This window comes from Spermophilus citellus (assembly GCF_964194105.1).
Source record: "Spermophilus citellus genome assembly, chromosome: 14".
In the NCBI taxonomy this organism is placed as follows: Eukaryota; Metazoa; Chordata; class Mammalia; order Rodentia; family Sciuridae; genus Spermophilus; species Spermophilus citellus.
In genome coordinates, this window is record NC_138194.1 from 92,332,870 (window position 1) to 92,347,903 (window position 15,034).

Below are 15,034 nucleotides of genomic sequence, written 5' to 3' on the forward strand. Positions count from 1 at the left end.
AACCCTACAGAAATGTAGAAAGATAAAGGTGACCTTTCCATATGCCATCCCTATCTGTTGGCAAGGAATTTTAAGAGAAGGGGTCAGAAGACTGGCTTGGAAACTTAGCCTGACCACAGCTGTTTTTTCAGGTTTCTGGGACAAGGTTGGGATCCTGCCACCATCCAGGATGTCACAGAGTTACCAGAGATTTGATGAAACTATGTCCTTTGTGGACTCAATACACATTCTTTGTCCTCACTCTTACCCTTTGCTTTCAATCTTCTAGGAATCTAGATGCAGGAGAGCAGAGGAGGCTGGGGAAGCCTGGCCCTGACTCCCCACTTCTTCTCTGACCTTGAGTCCTGCCTGAGTTAGGGGAGGACACTGAGCAGCACACATCAGGCCTGGGGTGCCTGAGGTGTGTCCCAGGCCCTGGTCCTGCCTCCAGCAGGAGGGCCATGTCCTCTGGAGGGTTTCAGAGAAAGCCTGGGCAGGCTCAGATTGTCTGTGAGCAAGGGTTCCTGCGACACAGGCCTGGCCTACTTCACGGGGCTCACCGTTCAGCACACACTGGGCTGGCATCTCGGAGTAAAACAATGCATTTGTCATCCTTCTCTTATTTGGAACATGAATGGAAAGAAGCCTCCGTGAGTGCAGGGAATAGCTTTCTCCTTCAGGCATGAGAAATCCCAGTGGTTAGCATTCATGTTCCCCTGGAGGGGCTTGGGCTGGTGGTAATAGAGCTAAAGTCTGCTGAGCATGATCTGTGTGGGAGGCACCCATTGCTCACTTAGGTGGACCATCCTCCTAGCAGCCCTTATCTGCAGGGGATGCCATCCAAGCCCCTCAGCTGATTCCTGAAATTCTGGCTTTATTAAACCTTTATTAAACCTCTGATGAGGTTTAATTTATTAAGTACAATAAGAGATTAACAGAAATAACTAATAATGAAATAGAACAATCTTAACAGCATAGTATAAAAAAGTTGTTTGAAGTTTACGAAATTTCAATTTTTTAGATTGTGGTTGACCAGGGGTCACTAAAACCCTGGAAAGTGGGATGATGAATAAACCAGGGTAATTGGAGATTTCTCAGGAGAGGGTGAAATGGAGAAATGGCGAGCAGCCTTCCTGGTATACACAGTAGTGGAGGTGGATGCAGATCTGCTCCTAAGGGTCCTAAGCCGGGCCCCATGGGGGCGGGGGGGCTGTGCCTGTGGAATCTTCTGCACCTCTCTGCTTCACTCCCTCCCGGATCACTGACGGAGCTCAGTCCGCCTTTCCTCTGGGATATTTTGCCATCTTTTCACTAGACACGGTCTCCATCCTCCTGGCCCCGCACAAAGGCGACCACATGGTGGGTTTGCAGCTGTGTCCAGTGGATGGACGCCAGCTGTTAACATTCACTGAGCACAAGGGGCTGCACATCTGGGAGATGGGGCATCTAAGGCGTGGTGGCTGACCACAGGCTGCCCCCCAGCTTCAAAATGGAGGGAGCTGTGGCCGGGGCCTTTCCCACCTTGGCATGTGCTGCGGGTCGTGCCTGCTGGAGGAGGAGGGGTGTCGCCCCCTCTGAGTATGCTCTGGGGCCTGAGTGCTCACCGTGGAGGAAGGAGGTCCTGAGAAGCATCTCGTCACTGTGCTCAGCCGTCTGTGGAGGGTGGAGAGAACGCTCCGTGCTGGGTTCGAGCTCCCTCTCTCACCACCCCACCCAGGACAGTGGAAGTCTTCGTCCCTCCTTCACCAGCTCGGATCTGTGAGGCCGCCTGCTCCGGGGGCCCAGCCGGGGGGAGGCATGGGAATCCTGTCCCTCCCTCCTTCTCTTTGCCCCACACTTTTGACTTCTGATTACAGAAGCAGTGCTGTATCCATGAGACACCTTCCCAAGCTGGCCTCCGTGTCCGCACCTGTGCAGTGGTCATCCTCAAGGACCGAGGACTGAGACTTGGCCAAATTAGCAAGTAGCATGCGCTCAGTCATTTCTTTGCCGTTTCTTTTCCCCATTTCCTTCCTCTCCTTTAAGCCACTCTGCATTTCCACAGTTTATGGCATGTTCTTATCCTTCGGGACCAACAGGCATCCCTGCTGCTTCCAAAGGTGGGTGGGGACCAAGGGAGGCCCTAATGTCAGGAGGCAGCCCTGGCCCCGGACGGAATGGTGCTCAGTGGGACAGCTGTGGCCCCTGGTGCCCTTTGAGCAAGACGGGGCTCACCCTCAGGTCTGTGTACAGAGAGATCTGCTCCCTGAGCAGTTAACCCTCCCAGGGCTTTGCCCCTGAGCTGTGTGGCCCCCCCTCAGGGTGGGGGAGGGCCTGCAGAGCAGACACCCAGGTCGACTGCTGCGCTGGCCCTCAGAGGTCAGCTTTGCAGCAAGGCCACAGGGTTTCTTGGGGACGCTCAGGTTTGAGTCCCTCTGGCCCCAGGATGAGACTGGGAGAAGCTGTTTATGAAGTGCTGACCCTTCCATCCAAAGGTCCCTGGGAAGTAACGAGTGATTTGCACACACCCCTGTGGGGTGTGTGAGCAGCATGCACACACGCTGTCACACTTGGCTTGCCATGAATGCTGCAGTGCCACCCATTCCCACGGAGCTCTGGGGAGCTCCAGTTCCCCGCGGTGGGGCCTGTTTTCTGGAGTGCTTTTCTGGCAGTGAGTTTAATACAGTGGATTTGAATTTCTCCTGCCTATTTTAGTTTTTTGGTACTGGGGATTGAACCCAGGGGCACTTTACCCTCAGCTCTTTTTAATTTTTTCTTTTCTTTTTTTTTTTTTAGTTTGAGACAGAGTCTCGCTAAGTTGCTTAGGGCCTCACTCAATTGCTGAGGCTGGACTCGAACTTGTGATCCTCCTGCCTCAGCCGCCTGAGCCACTGGTATTACAGGCATGCACCACTATGCCCAGCTAAAAATTAAAAAAAAAATTTTTGATTTCCCCCCTGTCTTCCCTTCCCCCAGATCAGGTTAGTGTTGGGGGCTCTCTTCCCTGTCTCACCAATGTTGACATGGGCCACTGAGGGCAGGAGGGGGAGAGGGAGCACTGGGCTCCCTGCCTCGTGGAGGGACGGGTGCCAGCAAAGCAGCTGCCTGTCATCTGGGGGTTTGTGCCAGCCTTCCTCCTGCCCCAGGCCATTGGGAGTCTTGCTAAAGTTTACTTTGTGAAATGTGCCTATGTGACTTCAGGTAAAAGGGCCTGTTTCCGCGACAGTCGTGCCCTCCAAAGTCCGCATTGTGACCTCTCCGGAAGCCAGCTAATCCAGGTTTTAAAGAAGAGGGGGGACAAAGGTGGTGACTGTGGAATGTATGGAGCTCAGATTCAGCAAGGCGCCGCTGTCCTGCTGAGGAGGCCAGCTCCCAGCCCCTGAGCAGGGTACTCAGGAAGAGCCCTGCATTCTAGAGAGGCTGGGGGAGGGGACTGGTGGTCAGTGGTTCTGCTTCAGGTTCAGGGGCAAGGGGCCCATCCTCCCATGCTGCCAGTTCTATAATTTGGGGATCTGAGACCTGTCTGTGAAATTGTGAGCCTTCCCAGGATTAAAGGGGGAATTTAAGGGACCTCTTCTGAGACTGGTGTTTCAGGAAGGCCGTTTCCTTCTGTCCCCCTTATTTTGGGCACTAGTCCCTCCCTTTGCCCTCACCCCTACCTGAAAAGTCTTTCACCTCTTTCCCACTTACCTGTCTCTCTGACCATGTGGCCTTCCAAGGAAACAGCTCCAAACGGGTACAGAGCTTCTTTGAAGCCAGTGTGGCTATTTCTCATAAGCCTGTTTCTTTTTTCTTCTTTTAAGTTTTATTTTGAGACAGGGTCTTGCTAAGTTGCTGAGGCTGGCCTCCAATTTGTGACCCTTCTGCCTCAGCCTTCTGCTAAGTAGCTGGGATTTTAGGCACATGCCGCTGTGTCCTATTTGGGCCTATTTTTTTCAATGAGATTTTACATTCTTGGCAGGTAGAGAGACCAGTGTGAGCGCTTGGGTCTCCACTAAGATTGCTTTCTGGAACAATGTGTGTACCTTAGACTGTGTTTTGGATCTTCCAGGGTAGATCCTGCTGTGAGGCACCGTCTCCCTAAGCCATGGCCTGATGGTTCAGTGTCTTGACACCTTGTCCCTTTGTGCATGGGGAGTTGGCCTTTGCTGACCTTTCCCTGAGGGGTGTCATGAACGAAGGCAAACAAAACTTAAAAAGCTTTGAAGGTTTGATTTGTGGAAGAAAAGTATTCCCAGCTTTTCTCAGCCATTTCAGTATCCTCATCACCTTCAAAGTTAACGCTAAAGGATAGTGAAAGCCCACTGACTGGATGGACCCCTTCCTTTATGGAGGCCTACTGTGTGCAAGGGCTTTATGGAGCTTACCTCTGTTCTTCCCCTTCACTCAGATCCATTCTGCAGCATGGCTGTGGAGCCAGAGCCTTTGTGAGCCTCTGGGCTGACAGTCTGGCCCTGGTGTGTCGGCCCCTGAAGTGCTGTTCTTATCTGAGGTGACATCCCTTCTTTAGCCCTTTCTTCTCTGTCCCTTCCCTTCTCTCCTGGTCCTCTCAGGGGCCTCAGTCCTGCTGGGTCTGTGGGTGAGCTTGAGAGGAGAGCCCGGGTCCTATCTGGATGCTGCCCACAGGTGTCTCTGAGAAGGATGCACGTGTGTGCTGTGGGGGCTGAGGTGGGGGGGAGTGGTCAAGGGTCAGCTTCTTGGAGATTCCAGTCCCCAAGCCCGCTGGGAATTATGTCGTGGTCCAGGCCACAGCTGGACACACTGTGCACTCTGAGGAGGAGCCAGTCTGGATGATATGAGGGGACGATGGGGGAAAGAGCAGGACTCCTTACCTGTTGGTGGCCTGTTGGGCCACTCAGGTCAGTTCTGGCATTGACGTGGCCAATACCTCTGTTGCCTCTGTTCCTGCTTTTCCAGCAGCTGAGCTCCTGCCCCCTCATCTCTTTCTTCCAGAAGCTTCTTAGCCTATCTTTTACGACCAGTCCTTCCCACCACATAATCCGTCTAAGGCAAGGCTGACGAGTGGCGAAGTCCACAGTTTCCAGAGGCAGAGTGCCTGGTTCCTACCCCGCTGTCTCTTACTACCTGGTGACTTGGTCCCCTGGCTGGCTGTGCCCCAGCATTCTCAAAGGTCCTTGAGGTTCCACCTTGCAGCCCCAGGGGTGGTTCCCGGAATCAGCACACCCACACTGCTCTTGGGCTGAGCACTCTGGAGATGTGGTCACTGCCTCCTCTGCTGGGCTTCGGGTCACACCACCTCTGGCTGACAGTGCTCCGGCCCCTGCCAGGTTAAGGAGCCACTCCTCCCTTAGGCATTGTGTGCCGACCCACCTGTCTCAGTTTGCTTCTTCCTGCACATCTGCAGGTCTCACCTGGTGACAGTAAGCACGTCACTGCTTTTCTGCACCTTGCTTTAGCTCTTCACCGAGGAAATTGAGCTTGACTGTCGCCAAGCTTCAGTGCGTGCTGATGTGCTGGGGCCTCTCTTCTCTTCCTCTCTTCAGCTCCCTCCCACCTGCCTTGGCAGCTGGATGTCACCACTTATCCTTTTTTGGAGGCATGCATTGTCTTCGTGTTTGCTTTCTGGGTGTCTCAGAACAGCCTGCAAGTCCCACGGTGGTCAGGACCATGGTTTTCTTGTTGACACTCTTCCCAGCCCCCATCAGGGAGCCAGACTGGATGATATGAGGGGACGATGGGGGGAAAGAGCAGGATGTCCATCAGGCGTGGACATCACCACTTCTCAACATGCAGCTGTGATCCAAGGCTCACCACCCAGGCATCACCTGCTGGGCACTTGTTGAGCCTGAGCACTGTGCAGGAGGTGCCCAGGCTCCTGGGAGTTGGCAGACTGGATGCCAGGGCTTTCAAAGAACAGCTCAGAGCCGTGGACTTTGCAGTTGTAAACAGATTCCCTTACGTAAGGCAGGGGAAGGTGCTGGCAGTAGAAGGCTGGCCACCCTCAGTGTGGGGTGCAGTGTGGGGACCTCACGCCTTTAGTCATATGAGGGAGTGGGTGGGTTTGGCTCCCATGTCTCAGGGGACTGAGCTGCTGAGGGTGACATTGGCACTGCTAATTGTGAGCCACCCTGGGGCGGGGACACTTTGTCCACCTATTCTCTCTTGCACAGATAACCCCAGATGACACAGTGTTTTTCTCCTCCTCCTCCTCCTCCTCCTCTTTCTCCTCTTCTCCTTCTCTTCCTCCTTCTCCTCCTCTTTCTCCTCCTCTTTCTCCTCCTCCTCCTCCTCCTCCTCCTCCTCCTCCTCCTCCTCCTCCTCCTCCTCCACTTCCTTCTCCTTCTTCTTCTTCTTGTGCTGTGATTGAACCCAGGGCCTTGTGCATGCTAGGCAAGCACTCTTGCAACTGAGATATACCTCTAGCCTTCTTCTTTTTTATTGAATGTTTTCAAGGAGAATAAAAGATGTGCCTGAGGCCACAGAGCTTGACCCAGCCTGGAGATTCACACCTTGGTTTATTGGTGCCCAAGCCTGGCCTCATCCCCAGCCCTGAACAGGTGGGAGTGAGGGGAGCCAGGGCTGGAAGGGCTGGGGACTCCGGAGCTGGTCAGCATCTGAGCACATGTTAGGAGGAGAATGGAAAGCAGCTAAGGTGGGGACTGGCATCAGGGAACAGCTGCTGCTTTCTCTGGGAACACGGAAAGTTCCTTCATTTATCTTCCCAGGTAGGTGAGTGCCCGCGTTCAGGGTACCAACAACTAAAGTGACCATGGCCTCTGCCCTACTTGGGGAGGGTGGAGGAAACACCTTTGTGGTGCCAGTTACAAAGAATTCTCACTTCATTGACGAGAGAGAGAGAGAGAGAGAGAGAGAGAGAGAGAGAGAGACTCCATTGCTTACCTCCCAGAACTGCTTTGCCATGGGCGCCCTGCGGTTGCATCTTGGAGGTGTTACTATCAACATCTGCAGACCCAGGCTGGAAATTAAAAGCATCAAGACAGATGTTTGTGCAAGAGAGGGAAAGAGCAACACACACACACACACACACACACACACACACACACACACTGACCTGGCCTGTGTCTCCCACCGCAAGCCGTGTTCCCCTCCCAACCTTGGTGCCGGCGCTGTGTCCCCTGCCTTTCTGCAGGCCGCACCTTGCCCACACACCATTTGCTGGCCTGTGCCAACCCTGGAGACTTGCAGTGTTTAGTCCCCAAAGCATCCATCCATCTCCCCTGTATTTAGGGGGAGTCGACGGACAAAGAAATTCTGTTGGCATCGGGTAGGAAAGAGAAGCCGTCTGTTTTTCATTTTTCTTCCAGATGGCCACTCCAAGGGGTCAGGTGGGGAAGGTCAAGAAGGAAGTGACAAATTTGGGTCTGACAGTCTGGGAGGCGGAGAAGAGAGGCTTAGGCTGGAGAATGGATCTGGGGGCCACGTTTTCTTGTGGGGAAATTCTCTTGTCAGCAGCCAGCGTCTTCCCCTCTGGTCCTCCGGGCAGGGGCAGCTGGGGACAGTGAGGTGTGAGAAGCCCGTGCAGCAGGGAACCCTGGACGCTGCAGATTTCCCAGCTGGAGGGCATTTCTCAATGCCTTTCTACTTCCACAAACACCCTTTCATAGGAGGAACTTAAAAAAAAAATTGTGAACTACCTTTTTATAGAAGTAAAGTGCACACACCAAGGTGGCCAAGTCATATGTCACAGATAGCTTGATAAATGTCCACCTCCTGAACTTGCACGGGAAGCCAGCGCTTGGATGAACACGTGACCCAGCATTTCAGAAGCCTCTCCTGAGTCTTGCAGACATTCAGGATGACCTTGTTCTGACACCTAACGCCAGATAGTATATACACAGATAGTTGTATATACCTGATATAAATAACACCCTCACACACTCCTTGGTGTCTGCCTTCTTTCACCCAAAATGACATTTGTGACATGCATCCATAGGTTAAGTGCACTGGCTGGTCTTTTCTTTTTTTTTTTTTTTCTTTTTATATCAGGGATTGAACCCAGGGGGGCTCTCAACCACTGAGCTACATCTCAGCCCTTTTTTAAAAAATATCATACTGGCCAGGCACAAAGTGGTGCATGCTTGTAATCCCAGCAGCTTGGGAGGCTGAGGCAGGAGGATCGTGAGTTCAAAGCCAGCCCCAGCAATTTAGTGAGACCCTAAGAAACTCAGCAAGACCCTGTCTATAAATAAAATATAAAAGGGGCTGGGGATGTGGCTCTGTGGGTAAGCTTCCCTGGGTACAACTCCTGGTGCCTTGTCCCCACCCAAAAAAATTTTATTTAGAGACAGGGTCTCTCTGAGTTGCTTAGGACCTCACTAAATTGCTGAGGGCTGCGGCTGGCTTTGAACTCGCCAGCCTCCTGGCTTCAGCCTCCCAAGATGCTGGGATTACAGACTGAGCCACCGCACCTGGCTGGCCAGTCATTCTGTGGCTCGTTAGGTGGTACCATCTTCTGTCCACAGAAAGAGTCCCTCCTGTGTGGCGGTTGGGAATGGCACTCTGAGCACCTCCGTCTTGTCTTTTGGGTGTCACATGCACATGTTTGTGTGTCTGTCCCGAGGACTGGGGGCGTTGGGTCACAGGGACGCAGACATTTCATGTTTGGGGGTCCCAGTGTGTTGTCCTTCCTCAGAGTGTCTGTTCACCAGCATGTATGACTTCCCGCTCCAGATGGCCTCATCTGTCCTTCCTGCTTTAGCCAGACCCTTCTAGAAAGAATAAGTGACTGGAAAGGAACCCCGTAGCCGGTGAGCAGAAGAGAGGAGGAAATGCTCCCTGTGAGAACAGCGGTGGTTCCGAGGGTCTCCCGATCCAGGTGAACCAGGCCTGGGAGGGCACATTCCTGCAGGTGGAGAGTGTGTGCTGAGGCTGCTCACGTGAGCCTCTGCACCGCCCCTGCCCTTGGCCAGGGACCACCACTTGGCTGCAGTAATACCCAACAGACCATGTAATAACTCTTCCTCAGGTGACAGAGCTTTAATGGACCCGACCCCAACAAAATAAACCTGGCTTCAGACTTGCCTGGGGGCCTCAGTAAATATTTAACAGTGTCCCCCGTTACCTCCCCTGCCGTAGCCAAGGCCGGCACCATATATCACAGCTCTCCTTCCTCCTGGACGGGGCCCCTCCCAGCTGATTGGCCTCCAGTCCTGACCTTCACAGGACTCCTGGCCTCTCCTGACTGCTTTGCTGTGCTGCTGGTTCTCAGTGGAGCTTGTAGGGACTGCGAAGTGGAAGAGGAGCCACTATGATGGTTCTGGGGGACTGCCTTGGACTTGGGGGTGGCTTTTTCCATTTGATGCATGGATGATAGCCAGAATTGAGCGCTTTTTGGGGGGAGCGGTTGTGTACTGGGGATTGAACTCAGGGGCACTCAACCACATCCCCAGCCCTATTTTGTATTTTATTTAGAGACAGGGTCTCATTGAATTGCTTAGCACCTTGCCATTGCTGAGGCTGGCTTTGAACTCACGATCCTCCTGCCTCATCCTTCTGAGCTGTTGGGATTACAGATGTGCACCATTGTGCCCAGCTTAGAATTGAGCTCTTCATGTGTGCTCAGCAATCTGTTAAATACTTGGTGCTGATTATTTGAGGTCAACCTGTCTTAGTCCATTTGGACTGCCATCACAAAATACCTGTGACTGGAAGCTTTAAACAACAGAAATGTATTTCTCATGGTGCCGGAGACTGGGAAGTCTGAGATCAAGGTTCAGGCAGATTTGGTGTCTGGTTAGGACCTGTTTCCTGGTTCATAGGTGGTACCTTCTCGCTTGTCTTCACATGGTAGAAGGGGCAAGGAGGCCCCTTGGGTCCCTCCTGGATGAAGACTTAGTCCATCCTAAGGCCTCCACCCCCTTGACCTAATCACCTCTGAAAGACCTCCCAATACCTACCTTGGGAGATGGGATTTCAATGTATGAATTCTGGATGGACACAGACATTCAGACCATAGGACAGCCTCACACGAGGACCCTAGGTGCATGTTTTTATGGCTATTTACAGAGAAGAAAAATCTAAGGTTAAAGATATTTTCCCAGAGCCAGGCACAGTGGTGCATGCCCGAAATCCCAGATACTTGGGAGGCTGAAGGAGGAGGATTGCAAGTTCCTCAGCAAAATAACATGACCCTGCGTCAAACTAAAAATAATAATAACAATAAAAAAAGGGCTGGGGAAGGGCTGGGGATGAAACTCGGTGTCAGAGTGCTTGCCTAGCATGTGTGAGGCCCTGGGTTCAAACTCAAGTAGTGGAGTGGTGGGGGGGAGAGAGAAAGAAAAAGAAAAAAGTGTTCCTTAAGTAATTTAGCCAGTGCATTTGGCAGTCTAACTTCAAACCATGATATTTTACTGCTGTGCTTCACTTTCTCTTCTTTTGTAGGCGTTGATACTTAGACACCTGAGCTTCCTTTTATATCCATTTTTCCCTGGGTCATATAGTGGGCTCTCATGCCGCCAGGTGGATTGAGGATGTCCCCTGCAGAGTGCGTGTTGGGTGCAGGTGTGACTCTCAGCTCTTTCTCCGTCTCTTCTCAAGACTTTTCAGTCACTGGTTTCCTGCAGCTTGTCCCCGGCACCTTCACGGGGTCTGTCTATGTTTCTTGTGTGGGATTCACGGAGATTCTTGCATCTGTAAATCTATGTCTTTTATTGAGATGGTGCCTGCCATTTTTTCCTTCAGCTATCAATCCTGCTCCTTCTCTTTCATCTTTTCTTTTGGACTAAAATTACCCGTCAGTGAGGCCTTCTGATATTGTGCAACAGGCCCCCGAGGCCCTCTCCAGTTTTTTCATAATGTTTCCTCTATTTTCTAGATTGAACAATTTCTGTTCATCTCTTTGCAAATTCATTAGCTCCTCACCCCCTAATCTGCTGTTAAATGAATTTAGGGAATTGATTTTGAGTTTTTTTTTTCCCCCCAGTTTCCATTTTTTTTTTTTTTTGTTTTCCTGTTGAGACTTCCTGTCATTTCATTCACTAAGAATATATTTTCCTTTAGTTCTTCAGCATAGTTATAATAGTTGCTAACTCCAGCAACTGGGCACCTTGAGGATGTGGCCACAATCATCTGTTTTTCCTGAATGGGTCAGATTTCTTCTTTGGTCATTTGTTGTACTGAGCTCTTGGATGAGAGGCTGTAGGGTTGAGTTCCACTCTGTTCCCCTGAAGAGCACTGCGTTTTTGTTTCTGTGAGCAGTAAACTTAGTGGCTTCAAACTGTGCCTCTTACATGGGCAATAATGAAAATCTCTGTTCAGTTCTTTGGGCTCAGGGGTCACTCAGTGGTACTGGGGACATTTATACACTCTTAAAGAATTGGGGCTATCCTTTTCTGGATTTTTCTTTTCTAGGATTTCACCTCTCATTTTCAGCTGTTGTGTTATCTTGATCTCTCTCTCTGTCCTGATTCTTAAATTCAGCAAAACTAAGTTTTAGCCCCCAGTATGTACTGACCTGGGCCTGACCTCAGGCTAAAAATGACCAAAAGGAGGACATCAAGGGAGTGCTGATCCATATAGTGGGCCTCCTGCTGCATTTGGTCATTCTGGTGCCTTTCGTGAGGTTTCTTTGTGTTCCTGCCCTCCCATCTCTCCTCCCTCCCTCACTTCTCTTCCCCTTTCTGTCTCTGATCTCTGCCTATCTCTTTACTCTGTCTCTCTCTCTCTCTCTCCTCCTGGTTTTCTTTTTTTTCTTTTTTTCTTTTTTTTGTTAAGAGAGAGTGAGAGAGGAGAGAGAGTGAGAGAGTGAGAGAGAGAGAGAGAATTTTTTTTTTAATACTTATTTTTTTTTTTTTAGTTCTCGGCGGACACAACATCTTTGTTGGCATGTGGTGCTGAGGATTGAACCCGGGCCGCACGCCCGCGAGGCGAGCGCGCCACCGCTTGAGCCACATCCCCAGCCCCATCCTCCTGGTTTTCTTTTTTTTTTTTTTTTGCAAAAAATATTGTACAGAGTTTATAGTTATCATCCACAGGAGTTACTTGACCACTGCCAAAGGCAGAACTTTCTAGAAACGGTGCCTCATTTAATAAGAGAGGGTATAGCTCAGAATGGAGAAAACACACTTAGGAGTCAGAGCCAACTAGGATGCAGAACCCGACTCTGCCTCTTAAAGCCTGAGGCTTGGGAGTGGTCTGTACCGTGGGTGAACACACGGGCCTCCACACACCGTGGCAGTTGACATGAATAAAATAATGCGTGCTGAGCTCCGAGTCCTGGGCATCTCCTAGAATGTCCTCGTTAATTGGTGGCCACTGCTGACCCTGAGGAGACCCACAACCCTGGTGTAACCCTGTGTGGTAGGTGCTGTTTTCACCTGCACAGGTGAGGATATCAGGGTACCCAGGTGTTGTGAGGGGTGGTGGATGTGTGGAAGAGAACCTACCTTACTGTTTCCTTGGTGCTTGCTTTATTGATGAGCAAGTGTGTGTGGTGGTGGGGGTCAGGTCAGGTGGATCTGGAGGTAGCTGGCTTGATTTCCATTTGGAGAATGGGCAGCTTTTCATCTTCCAAGGATGCTTAAAAACGGGATGAATGCCCTTCTGGTGCAGGTGCTGCGGGAGGCAGAGAAACGGCCCCCCAGATGCCCTAATCTCTTGAATCTGTAAGTACATTACGTTACATGGCAAAAAGGACTTTGCAGATGCCATCAAGGCTGGGGACCTTGCGATAGAGGGGTTATCTTGGATCATCTGAGTGAGCCCAGCATAGTCACATGGGTCCTGAAATGTGGAAGAGGGAGGCAGGAAAAGAGCCTGACAGCAGAGCAGGGGCAGAGAGGGGCCAGGGCTGGATTTGCAGATGAGACAGAAGCTGTGAGCCCAGACATACCTGCAACCTCTGGGAACTAGAAAAAGCGAGGGAGCAGATCTGCTCAGAGCCCCAGAAAGGAACAGCGCCCTGTTCTGCCTGGGTTTTTGCTCAGTTGAGACCCATGCTGACCTCCGGAACTGAGAGAGAACACAGCTGGGCTGTTCTAAACTGCTAAGTTTATGAAGATCTGTTTTGGTGGCCGTGGTGGCTGTTGATTGAGGTGGAGTCTGGTCAGATTCATGGGCCTTTGACCAGACGCCTGGCTTCTAACCTGTGTGACCTTGGGGAAGCTGCTCAACTTCTGGGCTTCAAATTTCTCATCTCAAAAACTGAAAAATAAGGGTCTATAGCGCATAGCTGCTGTTGTTCTAAGATGAAATGAGGATTCGCTACATGTGAAATGCCTGGAAGTGAGTTTGGGTTGTAGCCTCTCGGGGGTGGCAGTCCTCAAGACACCTTGGATCCGTGGATCAGAGCTCAGACCTGGGAGGCAGTCTGGCTCCAGAGTCAGGCCCCTCTTACCAGTGTGAAGTAGTCCTGGTGCTCCAAAATTCATCTGGGAACCTGGGTCAGGAGTTGAGGGGATCTTACAGGATGTGGGGACCAGCTCTTCTTGCACGGTGGCTAATAGATGCTCTGTGAGGGGCAGTGAGTGCTTCGTTGGTGGCTGGGGAATGCTGAGCCTTAGGTCTGGGCATTGTGGACCCCCTTTTTCTGTCTGTGGGGTAGTTTGAGGATGCTGGTGTAAAGATACCAAGGCCTCACCTAGAGCTGGAACAGTACTTGGAACCTCACAGGGGCTGCAGGATTGCTGAGTGAATGAGCAAGAAAGGAACAGGCCTCAGGCCCTGCCCTGAAGAAGCTCACAGCGCAGGACAAGGTCTGGAGCCACGCCAGGGTTTTGTGGTTGTCTTTCAAGAGAAACAAAACAACTACTTCCCACCAGCTGACCCTCAGCCTCTCAGCTCACTGCTGGGACCTTGCAGCCCTGCAGGGAGCCCAGGCCTGGTGCCAGGCCTGGCTTTGCTGTGGCTCTAAGCCAGACACCTAACTCTCTCTGCTTTTGTGCAAAATAGATGCACCTCAGCTCCACCCTCCTCCCAGGGCAATTCTGAGGACCCCCCAGCAGTTGGAAGGCCCCTATTGGAGGGGGTCCTGGGTGCATTTTGGGAAGCAACACTCAACCACCAGCCCCAGGTACTCTTGACCTCCCTGGGCTTGGGTGCCAGAGTTATGGGAAGTTGTTTTTTGTGAGTTCCTCTCTGAGAATGTCAGGGTCAATCATGAGGAGGGAGGGGTGGCCTACTGCCGTTCTGGATCGGTGAGTGTGACAAGATTGTTGTTCCTTCCTCCTGTCCCAGGCCTGATCTTCGGACCAGAAGGAGGTTAAAAACATGCTGCTCAACACAGCTGTGCTGCCAGTTGCAAGGAGCCTCATTCTAGATCTTTCCTGAGCCTGATGGATTTACAGTGATGTCCAAATCTCCTGGGGAATAAGGAGACCACTGGTGGAAGCTTGCCCTGGAATTACACACACCTGGCACATTTTAGGATGGTACAAGGGATTTTAAGGAAGACCCTGGCGGAGGGCTCCGTGGTTTCTTCCAGCCTGGATGCCTTCAGGGGATGCACAGAGGACCTCAGCTGCCAGCTCCCTCTGGCTCCCTCTGAAACGTAAGTCTCCATTTCCTCCCTGTGAAGCATCTCTTGCATATTCTGTCCAGTGCGCTTGGGGCTTTAGGCGCGGCTGTCCTAGCTAGTGGTGGCTGTCTGAGCTCTGACGTGCCTGGTCCTCAGAAGGAGCTGGTATTTCATGAGCTCATCATCTATGAGTCTGGCATGGTGCTGGGAGCCTGGGACAGACAGATGCAAATTGAAAGGTCCTTCCTGGGAGCTGCCCCTGTGCCTTGTGCTGACGTGTGCTGTCCTGCCTGTCACCCTTCACTGATCTTCCTGGTTCTTGTATCGAAGTCTTCCGGGGTGTATGTGCCTTGAAGGCCAGGGTCTCTGGAGCATGTCTGTGTCTTTAAAACATTGTCACACGCCTGTCACACTGTCCTAAATTCTGTAGAAAGGATGAAGGAAGACATGATGGTTAGTGAATTAGGACACCTGAGGTTCAGTGGGGAAGATGTGCCTGGGGGATGGTTGTCTAGCTCCACGCAGACACCTGGAAACAACGTAAGTCCACGTGGCTGATGCTGAGAGAGTCGGATGTCAGCAGGCGCCTGTCCTGAGTGTCAGCCTCCAACATGTGCATCCTGTGTAATTCGGGGCAAGTGG

The 15,034-nt window shown here is 51.7% G+C and overlaps 1 long non-coding RNA gene across 1 annotated transcript in view; it reads left to right on the forward strand.

Moving 5' to 3' along the window:
- Positions 1–15,034, forward strand: part of LOC308633278 — a 399,929-nt gene that overhangs the window by 46,346 nt on the left and 338,549 nt on the right. The window contains exon 3 of the long non-coding RNA XR_014018743.1: positions 14,113–14,425. This is a non-coding gene — a long non-coding RNA (uncharacterized lncRNA). The remainder of the gene's footprint in view (positions 1–14,112; positions 14,426–15,034) is intronic.